This window comes from Oenanthe melanoleuca, chromosome 6, assembly GCF_029582105.1.
Source record: "Oenanthe melanoleuca isolate GR-GAL-2019-014 chromosome 6, OMel1.0, whole genome shotgun sequence".
Lineage (NCBI taxonomy): Eukaryota > Metazoa > Chordata > Aves > Passeriformes > Muscicapidae > Oenanthe > Oenanthe melanoleuca.
In genome coordinates, this window is record NC_079340.1 from 27893157 (window position 1) to 27914043 (window position 20887).

General features: G+C 35.9%; 1 protein-coding gene across 3 annotated transcripts in view; it reads left to right on the forward strand.

The window, feature by feature from the left end:
* Positions 1-20887, forward strand: part of ATRNL1 (attractin like 1) — a 425814-nt gene that overhangs the window by 266887 nt on the left and 138040 nt on the right. The window lies entirely within an intron of this gene.

Consider the following 20887-nt stretch of genomic DNA (forward strand, 5'->3'; position numbering starts at 1 on the left):
TCAGGAAAAAGCAACAGTCGTAATATTAATATCCCCCTTGCCAAATTTCTAGTTTATCTCTAAGGTTTTAAAGTGCAGGATCCTCTTTGACTATAAAAAATAGTCGGGTTGTTTCTAATGTGCAGGTGAAAGGTGTTTTATCATTCTTAGGAAAAAAATAATAGATTTTATCTAAAGTGTATGCACTCTTGAAAAAAAATTCACTTTGAAGTGTTAATTGTGGGAAAAATCTACCTTAGTTAAAATTCAGTGAAATTATGGGGAATAAAGAACTTCATTTCCTTGCAATAAGAAAAATCAAGTGATCATACATCATTTTACATTGAGAAAAGTAGTTAGAGACTGTAACTGACCACTCAGAGTGTATGTGATCAAGGCTCTTTGCATTATGCAGGAAAATGGTTGAGTGCTTACTTTTTAATATAATTTTTTATTTTCATTTGTGAAAGTAACTCTACTAAAAATGCCACAATATAACTATTTTTTTTAGTTGCAGAGTTACCTTTGCATACAGTGATTATCTATCACTTTAATCAAGTACACATATCAGTTATGGTAGTTTTTCTGCAAAATTAGCAAAATACCATGTATTTCCAGTTTATGAAGCAATTGCTGATTATATATATAATGAGAATAGACTATGAAATTCTGACACAAACCAATAATATGAGAAAGCTGAATCAAATTTGCAGGTTGTGATATGATTGATCTCTTTTAATGGTTGTGGACTCATCCACTTTTAAGAGGGCTGAACCCATTTCAGGCTGACTCAAAAATCCAAATAAAGCATTAGAGTAAATGATTAAATCCCAATGGGAAATGAGATGAGTTAGACAAGAATTTGGCTGCTACTCTGCTCTGTGAAGCTCCACAAAGGGGACAATGTGAAGAGTGAAGGGTGAAATTTTGGGGTGGTTTATTGGCTTGTAGATTTCTGTCAGTACAGAATTCTCTGAAAGGTGTCACACCATCCATGTGCCTTCATTAATGAGAGAGCTCATCAACTCTTCCAGCCAGAAGGAATAATCTTGCCAAATTACCTTGCACAGATCCTGCACTGGGCTTTCTGGTATTGTGCCAGATATTAATTTTTCTTGCTGAATAGTAATTTCCTTTCTGCAATTCTCAACACCATATAAAATACTGTTATTAAAACTACTTCTTAAAAGCTTACAGAGCATTTCAAGAAGTTTGATTTGGACACAAGAATTCTGTGAGGACTCGGAAGTAAAAGAGGGCTAAACCTAAGATAACCAAGATCTCAGGAAACTGTAACTTCATCAAGAATGGATTTCACTGAAATTAGTGGACTGACAGATAACATTCCAGAGGGAGATTGACATCTTCTCAAATGGCCATGGAAGTGGTTTTTTGTGTGTTTCTCTTGCTCCTGTTGACATCTATGGCTATCTGCAGTTTGATCTCAGAGGGAAAAAATTAGTGATCATTTGCAAGATGTGTGAATGTATAGTTATGCCAGTGTTGTGGACAATATTTCCCAGAGTTCATATTCATTTTTAAGTGAAGTCTGTATTGACTGCCCACCTGTAGCAGAATACATTTCCCTGGTGCCCAGAAGGTCTGTTCCTGTTGATTGTCTAAGCAGCTGAATTAATTCAGTGTCTGTTGGTGAGGAACATTTTATTGCCTTACTGGAAAAGAGAACCAGAGTGTTTCTGGCTTTGAAGAAGAGCTCTGCAGCTTTTGTGAGAACACCAGGCCTGAGCAGGAGCAGGCTGTTCCCTCTGGGATCAAACCCTGCTGTGCTGGACTGTGGGGCTGCATCAGGGACCACCTGGAATCCTGGATTAGGCCATGCTGTTTACTTGTTGAGAGTAACACAGCTCGTGTGGTTCCCTGCTATGGTAAATTACTTGGCCAGAAAACAAAAACCAAACCAAAATTAAAATGGGGAAAAAAAAAAAAAATGAGAGAGAGGGAGAAAGGGGTGTGACACAGAAAAATAACCTTGGCTTTTGGTCCCAGACTGGAGACAAGTGCTCCAGGTGCAGTACTACAAAGCATATGCTTGCTATTCTTTCTGCAATAGGAATCCTTTACTTAATACTTTACTTCTTGGTAGAATTTTCTTTACTGCTTTGCTGTGGACTGTTTGTTGTAAATGTGAAAAGGCAAAATAAAATTATGCAACATTTAGGAATTGTACCTCAGCCAAAGTGGCTTACATTCATCTGAAACATCATCTGTCTCAGTAATTAGAATACTTACAGTTAACAGGGACCTGGCCCAAACTATTTGGTTTTGGACTGTGTTCTGTTCAAGCATCTGCCCTTGAGTTAATTTTTTTAAATTTCTCAGTATGTTCTAGCCGTGGCCTGCATATTTAATTCCTCTTGGATATTTTGATACCATTATGGATGCATGATGGTTTCAAACTAAAAAAATCTTGATATTTTCTGTGTGGATAGAATACAAAACTATAGTGTTTTCCATTATGAGAATTTTTTTCTTTTTTTTTTTTTTTAATTTATTTTTTATTCTGCAAAATTTGTATTTCTAAAAAAAATTCAAATCTTTAGGATGTGGGTAAAAAAGTCCCATTTTTACCTCAGTGACTTGCTAAAGTAAAAAAAAAATGCATTAGAAAAGTGGGAAATTCTGTGACAGTATGAGCAATAAATATTACACTAGAGTAGTAGGAAATTGTATTAATTTTGTTATTTTGTAGTATAACCATTCTAGTTAATTTACAGTATTTTAAAGGCATGTGTTGGGACTAGTCTGATATATTTGCCTACTGTTATTTTGTGAATTATTTTACTGATATCTCCACTTTTAATCTTACTGAAAATGAGATGCAGAAATTCTAGTTTAGAATATTAAAATATTTAGAAATATTGAGTTAGCTGTCACTTGAGGAACTTTTCTGGACATCAGTCTCTCAAAATTAAAGTAATTGGGAAATATTGACAGAGTTTTAATTCCTGAAGTTGAAAAGAAATTGACATTTTTAATATGAATTGATAGAGGGTAAATTTCCAGTACTCTTTGGTTTCATTTTGGATTTCCTCTTGTTCTTCATGGATAAGAACAAAAAGAGAAAAATCTTTAAAGAATAGCGTTGTTGATGTCAGTTGAGGAACTCTGACAGAAAACTGACATAAGACACTTGATCTTGTATCATTTATAACTGTATTATCACCATAGTGTGTGACTATATCTACACCTGTGTGTATGTATTTGTCATGCAAAAGAGCATCTTTTCTCTTTCCCCAAGAGAGTTACAAGATCTCATAGAGACTAAGAAAAGTAAGAATTTTGTATGTGTCACTTTTTAATCAAATATCTCAAACTTCTGCACAAAAATGAGAGCTACCATTCTAGTTAGAGCTGGAAAAATAAGGTCTGGGGTGTTAATACCACACTGCAGTTGGTAGGTTCAGTCTGGGCAGAGAGAGGGGGTAAAAACTCTGCTTCCCTTATTTCCACTGTTCTGTCAGCTCTGACAAATTCCATTTAGAGTTTTCCTGCTACTAGGTCACTGCTAATGACACCTGAAATGTAGATGTGAAGTGAAAGTGTGAAAAATGCTTAATAGCTGTTTTGTCAGGGAAAAGTTATACATAAAACCACTTTGTACTTTTTATTGGAACAATTCAGCTATTAAAGCATATTTAACAATTCCAATTTTTTGATGCGTGGTATGCCGCAATTACCATCAATTTTTATTATTTTTGGCAAATGATCATTTCTGTGCTCAGAGGACTTCACCTAGACAGATTTTTCCATTTCATGCTGCACAAAAGCAGTTTTTTAGCTCCTCTAGCAGTGCTTATGTTCAATCCACCATATTAAGCGGCGACCTATTAACTGGTGGTTCAAAGGCTTAGCAATACATGTGTTTGGATTAGATTGGCTTCCACTGTCCTAGAAGTTAAGCTCAGTCATTTAGAGCTCCTAGAAATCATCCTGGAACAGTGAATTTAATTGACCACTGGTTAGTAAGAAAATAGAAAATCTTATAATTGAGTACCTTTAAACCCAGTGGAGTTACTGCCCCATACTAAGGAATCCTTAGCCATATCACATTTTAGATCCAGTCATCAAGCTTTGGTTTGCTAGTTCATATTCTTCTGACAGAACTGAGTGACTGTTGTGAAATATTTAGCATATATTATATATATATATATAATGATATAGATAAAATATATTTTATATATATAAAATAATTATTTTCTCTAACCATAATCGTTTGCATAAAAAAAATTAAGTATGCTTTAATTTTATCAGTATGGTGTTTTACCGCTACATTGCTTTTGAATATACTTCCAGGCTACTTAAAAATGTTACAGTTCTTTCTGATCTTGGTACTCTTTGTACCAAGTGAATAATGTGCTGTGTCAGGCACAGCTCAATAGTGGAAACAACACATCAGCAAAAATTCATCCAGCTTTCCTTGGCCTTGGGTGGCACTGGGGACTCCCGTGGTTCTTTTGTCACTAATGGCTCTTCATAAGTGGATCTGGTCCTCATATTCCCAGAGGATGGTTTTGTCCCCTGTTCCTGCTTAGCCAGATGATGTCTGAGACTTTCAGGAGCTCTGTCATTGTCTGGCTTGTAAGGAAAGGATGTGATCTTGGCTGGGCTCCAAGATCATCCATTCAGTTGCTTGATGTCCTGTAGCCTGGGGTTGAGAGAAGGTGACTCCACCAAATAATGAATACTCTATTCTTATTGGCTGGATGGCAATTCTGTACAATAATAAAATAAAGTAATTAATGTATCTTAATTATCGTCCTTTTTAAAAATCCATTGCCTTAGCATATTTTCCCAGTAATGTGCAACTAAAAGAACAAACCCAGAAAATATACAGATGCAACTTTGTTAATTATTCATACACACATTTAAAGGGCAGTTTGGATAAGGTACAAAAACAGAGGAAGCACTGAGCACTTTTTTCTTCTTTTCAACAACTTGATTATATTTTTTTCAAAGATTCTTTTTCACACTGTATTGCTTTGAGGATCATGAAGACCATCATTACCTATATGCAGATCACACTGGAAAATCCTGATTTGTTTTAATTGCAGCTAAGTTGCCATCAGTAAAACAGCAAAGATTTTGAAAGATTTGAGCAGATATCGTCCCTAAGTTTGTTATAGCCATGTATCTTTCCATCTAAAAGAGATTTTAATAAGCCTTAGTATTTGGCATTTCATTTAATTTCATAGATCAGAAAGCAAGTAATTGTAGACTTCCATTCTTTTTGTTCCAAAATTGAGGGGGGAAAAAGTAAATTATTTAACAGCAATTAGCTGCGTGCATATTGTCCTGGCAAACCATCCTATCCCTTTCCTATGTAAATTTTGAGGCAAGCATGATTTATCTGTCTCGTTGATATGAAACAGGGGAAAACAAGGCTGCCCTTCTAAACTGATGTAGGTTGCTTTCCATTCTAATTTTATTGTTATAGGAAAATAAGACAATTACAAAATCAGTTTTAGTCAATAACAGAGTAATAGCATCCTAAAATGATATTATTATTTATTCATGCTTAGTTAAATATAACTGTAACATGAAAGAAATTATTATCTGTTTTGGATATAATTTCATCATAAGGCCTTTGAAGGTCATTTGGACTACACAACTAATTAATGTTTTATTTCCAGCCTTCCTTAATTATTCTTGCCAGATGGTCCTTTATTTGTGTTATTGCTTGGAGTTTCCAGCTGAGGTTGTTTGATTGTAGAAGAAAAATATGTGATGGCACCATAAGATAACTGTAATTGAATTGTTAGGTATGTTAGAACATTCAAGCCTTCTGTCCCTGCTTTAGCCACATCTGGGAAATAAGTTTGTTAACAAAGTGCTTTGGCACCTCATTGAATACTTGATGTGATATATGAAAATGTTTAGAGCAAGCTCAATTAGCATAAAAGCCTGTGGAAATAGAACTCTGGTAGCTTCTCATTCATTTATGAATTACAAAATCTCCTGGGTAAAATGCACAAATGGGTAAATTACCAGGTGGTTGGTTTTGTTTAGGCTTTTGTTTGGTGGTGTTTGTTAGCATCTGACTTACTTTTCTCACATCTAGACAATATTGCCTTTGTGTTTATAACAAAAAAGTAAACAACAAAAGACAAAATAATGTGATTAAAGCATAGTAATAGTCATAATATTCGGCTATTAGGTTGACTTTTGTAAATACTATCTCATAAGTGCTCGTTTCTAAGAGGGTTAGGTACAACACTGGCAGATGCCAGTTTTGGGACCAGGAATGTAAATGCAGAATTTACAGTAAACTGTTTTGTTTTAATCAGTCATCACCATTGTTTACATTGTGGTAGTAAATAAGTATTACACTTGTTCTTTGAAAGTCCCACTGTGCCAGGTTCTATATGGCAACAAATAAACATGCATGTTCTAGAAACACAGAGGAAACAAGAGGAAAATGGTGTATGATAGTACCAAAATGCACAATTTAGTTCCAAATATTTGTTTCTTCTTTCTCTTTTCAAGACATTGTTTCCACCATTTTTTCTGCCATCATTGCAAGGAGCAGTTTTGGGAAATGGAGATGAGTTTACAGAAGATATTGCAAATGTTTTACAGATATGAATGTCAGGGGTAGCTGGGAAGAAAGAACTGAGGTATTTGTATGGATATAGATTAATGGATGAATAAGAAAGGTATTGACACAAAGGTTCAAGATCAAAAGGAAAAACTGGCTAATCTAGAAAGTGAAAATGAGATATATTTTTGTTTCATTCATAGCTGTGTCCTTCAAGACACCTGGGCAAAATGTTCTGTTAAAAAAATGTAAATCAACTACAAATCAGAGATTGCAAGAAAAAGCTTACCATGACAATGGATAAGAGTTTGTTGAACAAGAATAGGTTAGAGGTGACTTTCCTCTGTTGTTTTCTTTGGTTTTGTATTTACTAGCATATTAGGAAACACTCTGGAAGAAAGTTATCATTCTGGTTGTGGAAATTAGCTCCCATTTCTGAAAATACAGATGTGCTGTACCAAGTTTCACCAATCTTGCAGAGCATTTAGAAATCTTGGTCAAGTTTTGTGCTGCCTCTTGCTCCTGGAGTATGTGTTTAGCAGCACAGTGTATCCTTCCTCATTTGAGGAGCAGTTTAGCTGAGCAGCAGAGAAATCCTCTCCCCCTCAGCCAGTATCAGAGATGTGTGTTTTTGGCTTCTGAGTGCTCTGAGTGTAAAACTCTCTTTGGATGTTGGGGGAGATGGGAAGCAGCTGCTGCCTTTCAGAGCACAAATGTAGAGCTTTCAGAGCACTGTGTCTGCCACAGAGCAGGATGGAGCCCAACAATGGAGCCCACAACACAATACAGATGTATGGAATTAAGGCTCTGCCCACTGGTGTCTGCTACTTCCTCTGTAATTCGAGCATTTTGTGCTTTAACTCGTTGGGTTGTTAAAATGTTATAAATATGCATTTTCTGAATTGCTGCTGGGAAAAATGGGACCCTGGAGCTGGTGGTAACATCTCTGCTGCAGTGGTGGAGTGAGTGGGCTCTTTTGTCAGCTGTGGGAGATCTGCCCATTCATATTTAAATCCTGTTCTTGTGCCAGAACTGAACAGCAGACTGTTCACAAGCTCATCTTTTCCTGTACTAAGCATGCACATTTCTGGGCCACCAACAAAAAGACACATGAATTTCTGTAATGCCCAGTTAGACTCCCCAGAAACTGCTTTTAGCCACTGGTTACCCAAATAAACAAAATAGGTAAAAGAATGGAGAGTACCACTTTAATCATTTTAATCTTTTCAGTTTTACCTTTCTTCTTTTTTCATCAGTTCACTATTTCTCTGCTTTCCACTTCCCTCCCTTACTACACAAACCAAATTACCCAAACAATACTGCATGGTATTTTTAAATAAAACTTTTAGGACTGTATATATATATATGAACTTTCACTCCCTTTCCCTCTTTTTATCTGGTGTTGCAAAATAATAAATTGAGACCGATGCTCCAAGTTCCATAAGCTGCCTTGTCATCCATGTACTGAACTCTGCAGCTTTACAGACAGTCTTTTCCAAAGTCTCCCAAGAGGTTCTGCATTTTGCTGTTTCCACTCAGTGCAGCAGGAAGGAGGGAGGCCAGCTGGGAAGAGAGACAAACCATAACAGGAGCGAGCTGACCTCTGACTCCAGGATCTGCGTGAACGGGAGGTTGGTCTTACCACAGCAGGATATCCCAGTGTGAAATGCCAGCATGAAATTACTAATTATCCTGCTTTTTAACTTCAGGATATGCTGCTGACTGTATATTTTAGTAAAGTCACCATAGTACTACAGAGATATTTGCAGGAAGAGGTATTATCTTGCCATTGTGACATTGCATCGGACCAATTTAGCAGTCTTTTGTAACACTTATTTTAATACCTCTGCCTTTTGTAGGGATTTATAAAAATGCTGTGCAGAAAAAAGTCTCCAAGCAATAGATTAAGTGGGTTTTTTAACCTTATTGTGTAAACCTCTATATTCTTTGACATTACATACGGTTTTTCATGGTGTAGAAGATCAATATTAGTGTTTCTTTGTGCCCACAATGCAAGATGTATTACTCAAGGTACATGACATATTACCTCACCAAAGTACCCACTGAGATTTGTAGGTGGTGTTGGGTTACCACTGGTTTTTTTCCTGGAGGCTAAAATCGCCTAAATCTTGGCTCTCAGTGTGCTGTTTTTTCCCTCATTATATATTTAAGAGGGTCAAATCGTTCATCATTCTCAATTACTGGGATATAATTCACTGCATGCAATGTGAGCTACAGACCAGATGCCTGGAAATTCCTGCACTGACCAATAATCTTAGGTCCCAGTACACATTCTGTTTTTAATACAACAGTAGCATGTTTGTTTCCTATTGAATTATTTGCAGAAGATGCATCCCTGATCAAAGCTTTGTCAGGCAGGTGGTTATCAGAATGGGACACAATCAGGGAGACTCAGAGCAATATAAACATTCTGAGCTCTGTTCCTTTTAACAGCCCATAAAATGCCAATAACATTTAAAAGGAATAACTTGATTTTATTAAAGGGCAGGATCTGTTATGGGAGCTGGAGGCTGCAAGGTGTTTAAATGAATGTCTCATAGTGGACTGGAAGTTCTGCCCTCTAATACTGCAGGTACCAGGGTAAAAGGTGCTTTCATTTTACAACTGTTTCAGTTTGTGTTCTCCTCTGCAGGTGTTGCATAAAATAATGCATTCTTCATGGTTTCATGCAATAAATTCATTACAGCTAAGGTACAGATATCACACAAAATTCAAAATAATCTTTGTGAGAGCAGCCTGTTGTAATTTTGAATTTTTTGATTTGCTGTTCCTTCACATATTTTGTGCCAATTCTTGAATCATGGCAACAAATATGAGGCACTAAAGGAGTTTAAAGGCTGGGAGTTTCTTTAGACAATGAAGTCTCAGTATCTGGGATTCTCAAGTGGTCAATATTCACAGGATTTTTGGTTTTTAAATATGGATCTGTAGCATCAACTCAGTTTGTGTCTGACAGAGCATTTAAAGAGAATAGTTTTTGAAGGGCATAGAGGGAAGGTGTTCTGTTGGGTAAGGCCCCACCTTGAGTGCTGTGTTCTGTTTTGGGTCCCACATTTCTGAAAGTGCATTGAGGAGCTGGAACACGTCCAGAGAAGGGCAATGGAGCTGGGGAAGGGGCTGGAGCTCAAATCTGAGGAGTGGCTGAGGGAGCTGGGGATGTTTAGCCTGGAGAACAGGATGCTCAGGGGGAACCTTATTGCCCCCTGCAACTCCCAGGGGGTGTAGTGAGATGGTGTTGGTCTCTTCTGCCATGTCTCAAGTGAAGGGATGAAAGGAAAGTTGGAGCAGGGAAGGTTCAGATTAGATATTATGAATTTTTTTCTCACTAAATGAGAAGTCAGACATTGAGATAAGTTGCCCAGGGTAGTGGTAGAGTCACTGTCTCTGGAGGTGTTCAGGAGGTGTCTGGATGTGGCACTTGGGGGTGTAGCTTAGGGATTAATTATGGCAGTGCTGGGTTCTTATTTGGATGAATGTCGGGTTTTTCTGGGATATTTTTTTTCTTATCTTATATTTACATATATCTATGTACACAAACAACAGGACAAGAATACTGGAGCTGCTGCCTAAAAGCTTTATTCCATCACAACCATCAGTCTCATTTTACAGAACCAAGCAAGGGAGATGGAACAGCTTCAGCTGCCTGCACAGCAGAGGAAGTTCTCTTTGTTACAAAGTCTTTTAACAACTTTCTGGCCAATAGGATAATATTAAAAGCTGACAAGCATTTGCTTAGGCCAATTAATAAAGCTACATGTACATCTTGCTTTGAACAGTGCTTGCTTGTAATAGCTTAAAACAATGGATAGGCTTCATTATTAAGTTTACATATTTCTACTATCTTGGTTCACATATTTTCCTGAGGCTGTCTCTACACAGCTCACACCCCTATTGTTTCTTGTCCTTGCATCTTCAGCATTCTTGCATTTCCCCATCCTGAGATTTGCTTTCTGAGTTCTATACCTGTTCTATTTCCCACAGATGAAATGATCTTGATCTCGTCCAACCTTGATGATTCTGTGATAAGATTGTGATGTGGTGTGGGACTCAATACTGCTCATTCAGCTCAGCACACCAGTGACCTTGTTAGCCCAGTTTTCTGGAAAAGTAGTGTCAGAGATTTTAAGGATTGATGGGAAAGTTTCAATGGGTGAAGTTTTTTGGGTAGCCTAAGGGATAGTGTAGGGGAAGGTGCAAATGGTCTTCTAATTTCAGAAAGCAGCATTAATGATTCAGTACCCATAATGATAACATGTAAAAAGTGCTAGATAGGAGAGAAGAAATTTCAAGGGGTTTTGAAATTGAAGGCAAGTGAAAGGTATTTGAAATGGTAGGGAAACCAAGGAACCAGGTGTTAAGTAAAAGATGATATGATCAAAGTGATGACAAGATAATGATCTCTCTAGAAATGCCTTGAATAGATGTAAGTGGGCCAGGATTGCATTTGTTAGGGCAGGTGAGAGAGCTGAGTGGTCGAGTTAAAAGCTGCTGACCACATTAGTGAGAAACAGAATTGAGAGTTATTAAATATGCTCACTCAGTTCTCTGCTTGTGTTTTAATCTGTGTTGTTGGTATTCACAAAGCTAAAACTCAGCTCAACTAATCACTCCAGTCCTTTTTAATTGCTGTTCTGTGAAATACAGAAATTGTCAATTTTGTTGCTGTTCTTGACACTCATAGAAACGAAGAAATTTATTCGGGTCGGCCCAAAAGATTTTTTTTGTCTTGGATTCTCACTTTTATAAGCTATCAGGGGAAATTAAATGCCAAGTTTAACATGACATGTATTTTTAATAAAAGCAAAGAAAACTTGAAAATGAAAAATTAGAATCTTACACTTCAGTGCAATTCACTGTCTAGAAGAGGATTTTTTATTAAGTCATGTGCCTTTTTTAATTTTTAAGGCTGATGCATGAGTAAGATAGATAGAAAACCACAATTGGAATTATTCCTCTGTCTTATCTGGAGCAACATGCCCTGATAACTGAGTTGTACTTTCTGGAGCATCACACCCTCTGAGCCTGTCTTGTTAATGGTTCTCACTGGGGGTAAATTCTATCTGGATCAAATAACAGCAAATGATGATGACTGCCCTCAGCAGCAGGCAGTCATGCAAAGTTCCTTTTTCTTTTTTTGTGCCAAAGAATAATTTAATTATAGATATGAATTGGAATGGTTGAAAGAGGAGAGAGAGTGAAATCACAAGCTAGGACAAATATAAAGGAAAAAAAATTCAAAAAGTAATTGGAAAATTATTGGGGGGATTGTACCAGCAGGTTTCTTTGTGCTTTGTTGTGTGTTTAAACGTACAATTGGTGATGGCTGAGAGGCTCCTCTAGAAGTTCATGTAGAACAGGAACTGGATTCACATGTTTTGACATGCCCTGTAGAGAAATTTGCCTTTTAATGTAAAATACAAAGGAAATACATATGTTTTTTAAAGAAGGTTCTATGGCCAAGTTCATGAACGTGAAGGAGCCTGATGTAGTTAGTTTCCATATATGAGGAAAATTAGATTAAACAGAAATGGAAGAACTGGAGTTACTTTTGAACATGACAGTATGTCATGTGAGATTTTGGCTCAGTGTCCAGTTTCCAGTTGTCCCATAAAGATGATTTTTTGCAGACAGCCCTTGTTCCTCTGGCCTGTATCATTTCTGTCATATGAGTGTGGTGCTCTGACTTTATTTAGTTTAAGTGAAGAATGTGTGGAACAGTACAGCCTTTCCCTGTCCCTCTGCTGCAGACTCTGCACGTTTTTCTGTCTCAGCTACTCTAGAAGTTTAAATATTTCCAGGTATCTACAGGAAATTTGATAATGTAAATGCTGTCAGGACTGAATAGTGATGATTTAGGAAAAATGAAGTCATATTCAATTCATAATAGTGAAGTGAGATATCAAAAAACCCCAATCCCTCAGTTTTTGGTTGCTTAGTCAATACCTTTCCCAACATTCATTCTATCTTTTCTCCCCCTTTAGTGGAAGATAATGTGGTTTATAAAAAACTAGAAATTTTTATAGCATCTGTTTTCAAAAAGAAATCAAACCCCTGAGACTGCAGTGGGTTTTACTGGGAGATGTGGAAGAGTAAGGATTAATCAAATTGAATAAGGACTTCAGGCTTTCTTCAGGAAAGCTATGATAAGTTCACTTGTTTTTTCTAAATAGTGTATAATGAAAATCAAACTGGTTTGTGTTAATATTTGTAATATTGAAATTAACTTTGAACATTACCCTGATCTAATGTTACATTTAGCTGTTATATTTAACCTGAGATCTGATGGAGAAAATAAGAAGTATTAAAGCAATGTAAATTCAATTTCCAGATCTTTATTAGGCTTCAGTTATCAGAGGTTCCTGATTTTTCTTAAATACTTAAATGGAAGTGCTGTCACTTGCTTAAAGTAATTTCATATAATATGTAAAATACCTCTGCATGATTATTTCAAAGATTTGTCAGCATGCATTAAGTATACTTGTAAAAATAATTTCTTTTACAAGAGAATAGTATAAGTTTTGCACTTAAACCAAAATGAGAAATTATATAATTATATTTACAATGAATAATAAATTTTACTTCTCAATTTGGAAATTAATTATGTGCTTTTCAATATTACTCATGTTTAAGACTTATGATGAAATTTATGATGATGACTATAATAACGAATAACCACTTTATATAAACACACATAAAATGCCTTTAACTATTGTATTTAAACATTTAAAGGTACACACTTTCTGCTCAGTCTTTTGTATATCGCATGGATTGAGTGATTAATGAATAAGGAAGTTGATAATTGAATCATATAAAGCTTCAGACAGGGATCATAAGTTGTAGCCTTAGATACTAGATACCCCACACATTCTCTTGCTAAAGCAATGAGGTTTATAACTTTGTGTTGTGAGGCAGCCTTAGAATGAATTTTCTGAGATCTGGAGAGACTGAGGTGCTTAAAATTGTTCAGCTACTCACCTCCTTCTAGAGAAGGGGGTGTCTCCTATTGCACTAGTGATCAGATTAAACTTTCCATCTTCTGTAATAAGTAAAGGGATATTGAGGATATGGAAGAAGTAGATCTGGAATGTGTTATTTCTAGGAAACTGTCAAAGAAAGCTGGAGGAGGCAGCAGCTCCATTGCAAGAAAGGATCAGAGTCTTGGAAAATTAGAGAAATATGTATTGATGCCAAAGTGTAGTGAATATTAAACTGATTGTAATTCAAAAGTTAAGATGGAGGAGATGCAGAAAGCAAGATCTGTATTGACAAGACCTGTAGAAGGTTTGAAGTGCTTCTTCTTCTGCTTAATTTGAGTTGTGTTTCATGAGACTCTTATGTTAACTTCTGAGCTCTGCAATTCAAAGTGTAACGTGGTTTTAGGGAATCCAGAGAACAATATTACATTAAATACCTTCCACAGTGGTTTTTTTATAATCCATAACTGTATATGAGATGTCCTGAGAAAATCAGGGTAATAAATCCAGATCTTGCTGTTCTGATGCAGTGACCATTATATTTATTCTTTGTATTGTCTAGCCATGGTTCAGACTGGGTTACACTGTTTGCTTTAAATGAACATCTTAGTTTCTCTTTGAGATTTTAAGAGTAATTTTGAAAGGATTTTCTTTCCTCTCCCCTCAAGGGTCTAGTGGAACATATCACATACAAAATATGATGTCACCAGGAAAGAGCATACAGTATAGACTCTGTCATCAGTGTGCTGATGACCTGGGGCTCTGGGATTTATTTTCATTAAACTTTATCAGTAAAAAGTCTCCTTTGTCTCTGCCTTCAGAGAGTGTCTGTGAAATTGGATTTGGATGACAATGAACTGGTTAATGCTCTGTCTAGGAAAGGCAGGCAGTGCTTGTTTGGGAACCTGAGATCCATCCTTATCTGTAAAGATCTTCATGAAAGATTCAGTTTGTTCTCTGATTAGAGATCCAATAGGCTTGGTGGACAAGAATGGAGTTTTGGGTAGTTATGCTTTTGGGTAGTTATCTACAGCTTTTACACTGGAATTTCTACTTTGCCATACCAATACAAGTTTGTGTAGCTGCTCCTTGATTACTGCAGGGACTTCTTGTTCCTCCTGAAGGATCACTCAGTTATTGCTGCACAGGCAGAGTGCAACCATGTGGCTGTTACATAGGTTTAGGTGGTGTTTGACAGAGTTCTTTGTGCAGCCTCTGGGCTTTCCAGGTTTTTTGTTTGTTTGTTTTTGTTTGCTTGGGGTTTTTTTTGTTTGCTTGTTTTTTTGTAGAAGTACAGGATCCTTAAGTCTTACATGATTTTGATCCTGTTAACTACACAGATAATTTTGTAGCCTGTTGTTCCTTCTGGCTCTACTACAAATGTCTTTTTTGTGGCAAGGGAATGTCCTCAGTGGAGGAAAGATCATATTCTAAGACATAAATCATAATCTGTCTCTCCTCTTTTTAAGACAAGGCTGCTCTTTTGCTTTAACTCCTACATAAAAGGCTGTTTTTTCTTTAATATTTTGTGAGTATTTCCCTCAGGAAAACAGGTTGTAGTAGACCTGAATGTTGGTTTTTTGTTTTGTTTTCTAAACAGCTCTTGTGTCATATATATTGCTACAATTCTTAATAAAGTTTTAAGATACACTATACTTGCTTTGCTCTGTCAGCAGAATACTGGGAGGCATCCAGATTTACATCCTGTGGTTCTAACCTCAAAGAAAGTAAAAATCATCCAAAAGTGTGCAGGTAATCTGTGCTATGATTTGTAATGATGTTCTGAAGTGACATGAAATCAGCATTTCCTAACTGGACATCACAACCCATTTTTTCCCCTAGAACCAATTCTATTTCAATTAACAGAATATCTCCAAATTCACACTTCAGTTGCTGTAGCACCAGGACCAAATCTGCTCATGTTGTAAAATGAGATGAGTAATTTGGCCTTAACTAAGTCAGCCATGAGCACAAATTACTGGGTCATATTAAATTATATTATATTATTTCTTCCATGTAGTGTCTTGGCTCTCCCTTTCCATAATCCACCTGTCATGCAGGTGGCTTTGCTCCTATTAAGAACAGACTTGGGATTTTTTTTTTTTAATTTTACTTTAAAGTACCGATTCCAGCTCAAGATGAAGATATTATCAAGCACAGAAGATTAAGTTTCAGGCTTTGCAGTGCATATAATTTAAACTTGCATGGACTTAAAGACTTTAATACAAGTTCTTTACTGCTCTGCAGCATGGAAAGGAGTTACTGTGAGGATACCAGTTTGCATTCCCAGTTCCTGCAAACCTGTGGCTGCATCATGCACATATGGAGCAAATAGGATGCAAGAAGAAAATAGATGACCCACTTATTTTAGCAGCTACCACCCTGCCATCCTACCTGCTTTTTATAATATTTAGGTATTTTAGGAAATATTGGAAGTACAAGTATACTGTGTTTTATGTAAGATTGTAGAATCTTCAGCTACTGGAATTTATCAGAGAAGGAGGAGATCTGTTATGTTCCAATCAGTGTATTTTGGAAGAGATAGACACACTCAGGAATGTATACAAAATAGAGATTGATATGTAGACAAATAATTGTCTTCTTTTACTGTGATGAAAGAGAGAGCTTTAAGATGGACAGAAATAAGGGCAAGAAGATGTGTGAGTGAGCTATCATCCTGTAATTTAATTTAGTGTAGTCAAATATTAACTGTTGAAGGAAAACTGACACAGCAAAGATTTATCAGGTAGGGCAGCAAAGTACATCACAGATTGTCTTTTAAGCTAATGGAGTTTTCTTCATGTATACTTTTTTATTAAAATATTTCATTTTAAATAACCTGTGTTTCTGTGCTGGTCTTGCTCTTCCACCACCTGGTTTGCAAGATACCAATATTTTCTTTAGAATTTGTCAAACAATTAGTTTTATCAAAGTAAATATTTACAAAGTATTTACTTTTTAAAATGACTAAATTTTATTTTCAAATAAACATGTAGGATTTAAATGTTTATTTTAATGCTTTGTTTTGTAATTAATTTGTAAATATTTATTGATACTATTTGATAAAAATACCTGATAGCTCCTAATTTCAGTGCAACACATCACTGTTTGTGCTACTACTTGGTGGTCTAGCATTCTGTGAGGTAATATACTTTTAGAAATAAGTTTTCACTTTTATTAATGTTAATTGCAATTATTTTCTTTCCTGTTTGATTCCTAGAATTTTTAGTTTTGATTGCAATTAACTCAAGGCTAGCCCTGTAGTACCTTGGTTTCTGACTAAATCAAGCATCACAGATAATGTACCAACCTCTACATGATCCTAATTTTCTGAAGTTAGGCACCAAAACTGCTCATGCAGCTAATCTGAGAGATGAACCCCCATAAGGAGTGGGGAGTGAGGTTTAGCTGTGATTAGAGATAGCCAAAGGAAGTGCTGTGCAGAGTTTAATCCTATTACTGCCACACCTGTTTACCAGATAATTTTATAAGAGTTAGAAAGTGCAAGCTGCAGTAAAAGTATTTTTTAAACACTATACTGATAATTTTTTAATAAACAGCATTGTGATAATCTGAAATAATTCCTCTCTTGGCATAGCAATCATTAATTACAGAAGACTTTGTGATTTTATACAAATATCAGGAATAGTTTAAAATTAGTCCTTAAAATATCTGATCTGGAAAGTTTCTTTTGTTATTAAAATGACTGCCATTTAAACCATGCCTTTGAGAAATGCCTCTACAAGGTTTCTAGCTTAATGAAATAGCTGAGAAAATATCTGGCTGTTTACTTTGGAAGCTGGAATGTACTTTTTTATTTAATCCCTCTGTAACTAGGAAAAAAATTATCCAGACAAGATAAGTTTCTGGAATATTTGCAAGCACAGTACCTACTGATAGCAAGTGTGCTGAAAGGGAAGTTTCTGTCAGTTTTCACAGCCTGATTTTGAACAAAATCCTATCTTTATTGTTTTGCCCTTCAGTGAGGGACCTTTTGGTAAGGTAGTGAAGCTAAGAGGCAAATATTATACATTTATCTGTGAAAATGAAATTTAACACACATTTGCCTGATACATAACACAGCATAAAAAGAGGAAAAATTGCAGACAGATGTTTTTCTTCTCTGTTGTGTATAGCCATGCACATGTTTAGTGGTAGAGGCTTGCTGGTTTACATTGTTATTCTGTGTCTGTGTAAGTCTGGGGACTCATTAGTGCCACTTACACTCAAGCAAAGAGAGGAAATTTTGAGTAAGAATTCTCATGTATGTACATTTATTATGTTTTCATAATCTCTACAATTATTGTATTGCAAGAAAAAGAAGAAGGTTTCTTTTGAACAGTTCTCAGGCACAATTTATGTTAAATGGACTTTTTTAGCTACAGTGTACTTTGATGTTTTCATGACTCAGTTCTGATAACTCTGCCAACCTGTTCTCCATTTACCAACAGAGATGCTTGATCCTGTGATATTCACCTGTTTTCTATGATTTATATATATTTTTATATATTTATATATATTTATATATATTTATATATATTTATATATATTTATATATATTTATATATATTTATATATATTGGGAGCTCTTTCAGGCAGGACTTTTTACTTCTCTGTCAGACAAATTAAATTGGGTCTTTTAAGTGGAACTTAAAGGTGCTGCCATTATAGTGCTGTGCCTCACAAGGGATGTTTTAGTTTGTAGACATTTGATATTCAGAGCTACACTTCATCTGCTGTTTCCATTATTTTCACTCATGAAATGTTGGGTTGCTAATCAGACAGACATAATTTTGTAATAATTGCCCTTAAAGTGAGGTCTGCTCTATTTTTTTTTATTTTAATGATTGAAATTTTGTTCTTGACTATGAAATGTGAATGCTTTTCTGTATTTTAGTTGAAGAGGTGGGACAAACTCCTTGAAATAAGTCATCTGTCCTTGTAAAGATGTTTGGCAGCTGTATATAACCAGATACAGATTTGTGTAGTGAGTGCAACAGTCAGATGTTTTGCAGAAGTGGTGAAAGAATGGGCTATTTCAGCCTTTCTTTGTAGCACCACTGACATGCAGCATGTCTTTGGCAGGCATAACATTTTTGTAATTCCATGAACTCAATGGCTTGAGACTATGAGTAAACCCTAGGACACAGAACTCATTTGTTTGCCTTGTCTTACATTTACCCAATGATCTGACCAGTGAGCTGATGATCAACTAAGACAGTAAAAGATTGGGGATTTTTTGTGTGATCAGTGTGTGTTTCAAAGGAAAATATGTGGCCCACCATCTCCTGCTAGCTCATTCAAGTGAGAAATGCTACTGCATGTGACTCTTAGTCACTGAGGATAGCACAATGCTGCTTTGTTCAGGGTGGGAATGCACACCCCACCTCAATGAGTAAAACAAGCCATGCTGATTGTTTAGCAAGACTTAAACATGCAGAAGTTGTTATATGACTCCGAAATGCATCACAGGCTTTCACCCACGTGCTATTTTGTCACCTTTACTCGTGATAATCAAATACATCATTTGTTTCTTGCTTTCAAAATACTTCAATTTGCTTTGTAAAGAAATGTAATAGGCTGCTGTCCTGTTGGTGGGTGGAAGTGCATCCTGTAGCTGCTTCTGAACCTGAGGATGGATTTCCTTAAAAGTGGCTTATTATGATGAAGTGATAGAAAACTGTCAGGTACATACAATTGGATGATATTCCAGATGGTAGACAAAACCAAAACACAAGGTAGAAAAAGAAGTTACCATTTGTTGAAAAGACTTTTTTTCTTCAGTTTTTAATTCCAGGTAAAAACCTGACTGACAATCAGCTCAGAAGCCCACGGAATATTTTCACTGGAGGTCATAGGTTACCTCTGATGATATATCCTTGCACTGTTCTCATCTCATAAATATCTCTTATTTAGCAGAATGGCAGGAATTACTGGTTAACAGTGCATTATTTTAGAACTAGAAATTTTAAACTGTGTCTAGTGTTGTGCTTCCATTAGAAGATCTGAAGCAAGTGACAAATGGAGCTGCATTTCACCTGTTGGTATTTACATTTTAAAGCTGGAGTTCTTTTTTAATAATTAGTTTTTAAAATTTACTGCATAGCTTCATTTGAAAAGATGCCTTTCATTTTATTTATGTTGCTTATGGCTTCATGTTACCATCAGTCTTCAATAAGACTGTAATTTGTCTTTTTAATGTGGTGGTTTATGTAAGTACAAATGTGATTTAAAAAGTCTTCATGCTAAGGAAGATACTTAACATTTCATTTAATCTCACTTGTTATATTAAAATACTAGAAAACCCTCATAACTTTTAGCAATATAGAACTGTTCAGATGGCAATGAAGAGTCATGATACACATTTGCAGAGATGTTTTGGTTGTTTTGGTTTTTTTTTGTTTTGTTTTTTTTTTGGTTTTTTTTTTTTTTTAAATAAATTGTACCATCCTTTAGTATCAGAATTTCAGGTAATAATTCAATAGATAAGTCTAAGTAAGTTGAGTTGGCAGGGACCCACAATGATCATTGAGTCAAGTTCTGGCTCTGCACAATTCCATCCCCAAGAATCACCCCTTGCCTGAGACATACATATATATGTATGTGTATGCATGTATAAATATATATACATGTCTGCCACTTATTATGTTCTATGTATCCTAACGTAAATCCTTTTCATAGCTGTGTTTCATTCTTCTGATGGTTTTTCTTCAGTCATTGTTCATGAATTCATCAAGACTTGAACATTTTTATCTGAGCTGGCTGCTGTAGCACTATTTATATAGTCCTACAGTGTAATTTTAGCTGACTAAATAACTCTCCCCCAGGCAAGTAGGATCAAAGTGCTTTGTGCCTTTAGTTACTGTCAGTAACCAGGACAGTTGCTACTGGAGTCTTTGGTAAGGGATGATTTATGATGTTTTGCTGGAAGCCACACAGGATATCTTTGTCTCTTGAGACATGGAGAACTCCCTCAACACTTAAGACAATTTCTAGGTCTGGTATTTTATTAGCACCTGCATGTATTCACTCTGTATCAGTATCTGGAGTTAAGTATCATGACAAAAGCTCTTTGTATTTTCTATTTTCCCCTAATTGTTTGTTCTAATAAACTAACTTTTGGTGTAAAAAATGAACAAGAAGATTCAGAAGTTAATGAGTCTAAAGAAACATCTGTTAGAAGGACTTTCATTACCATACATTTCCAGGGAAATCAGAACATAAGGCAAAACAGCTGATGAAGAGTCTGTTTGGCTTAAGCAAGTGAATAATGTGGCCCAGGACAGAGGATCAGCTTTTCAGTCAGATCCTAATAAGCAATGCATTGTTTTTGGCAGTTAACCCCGGATGCTAAGCT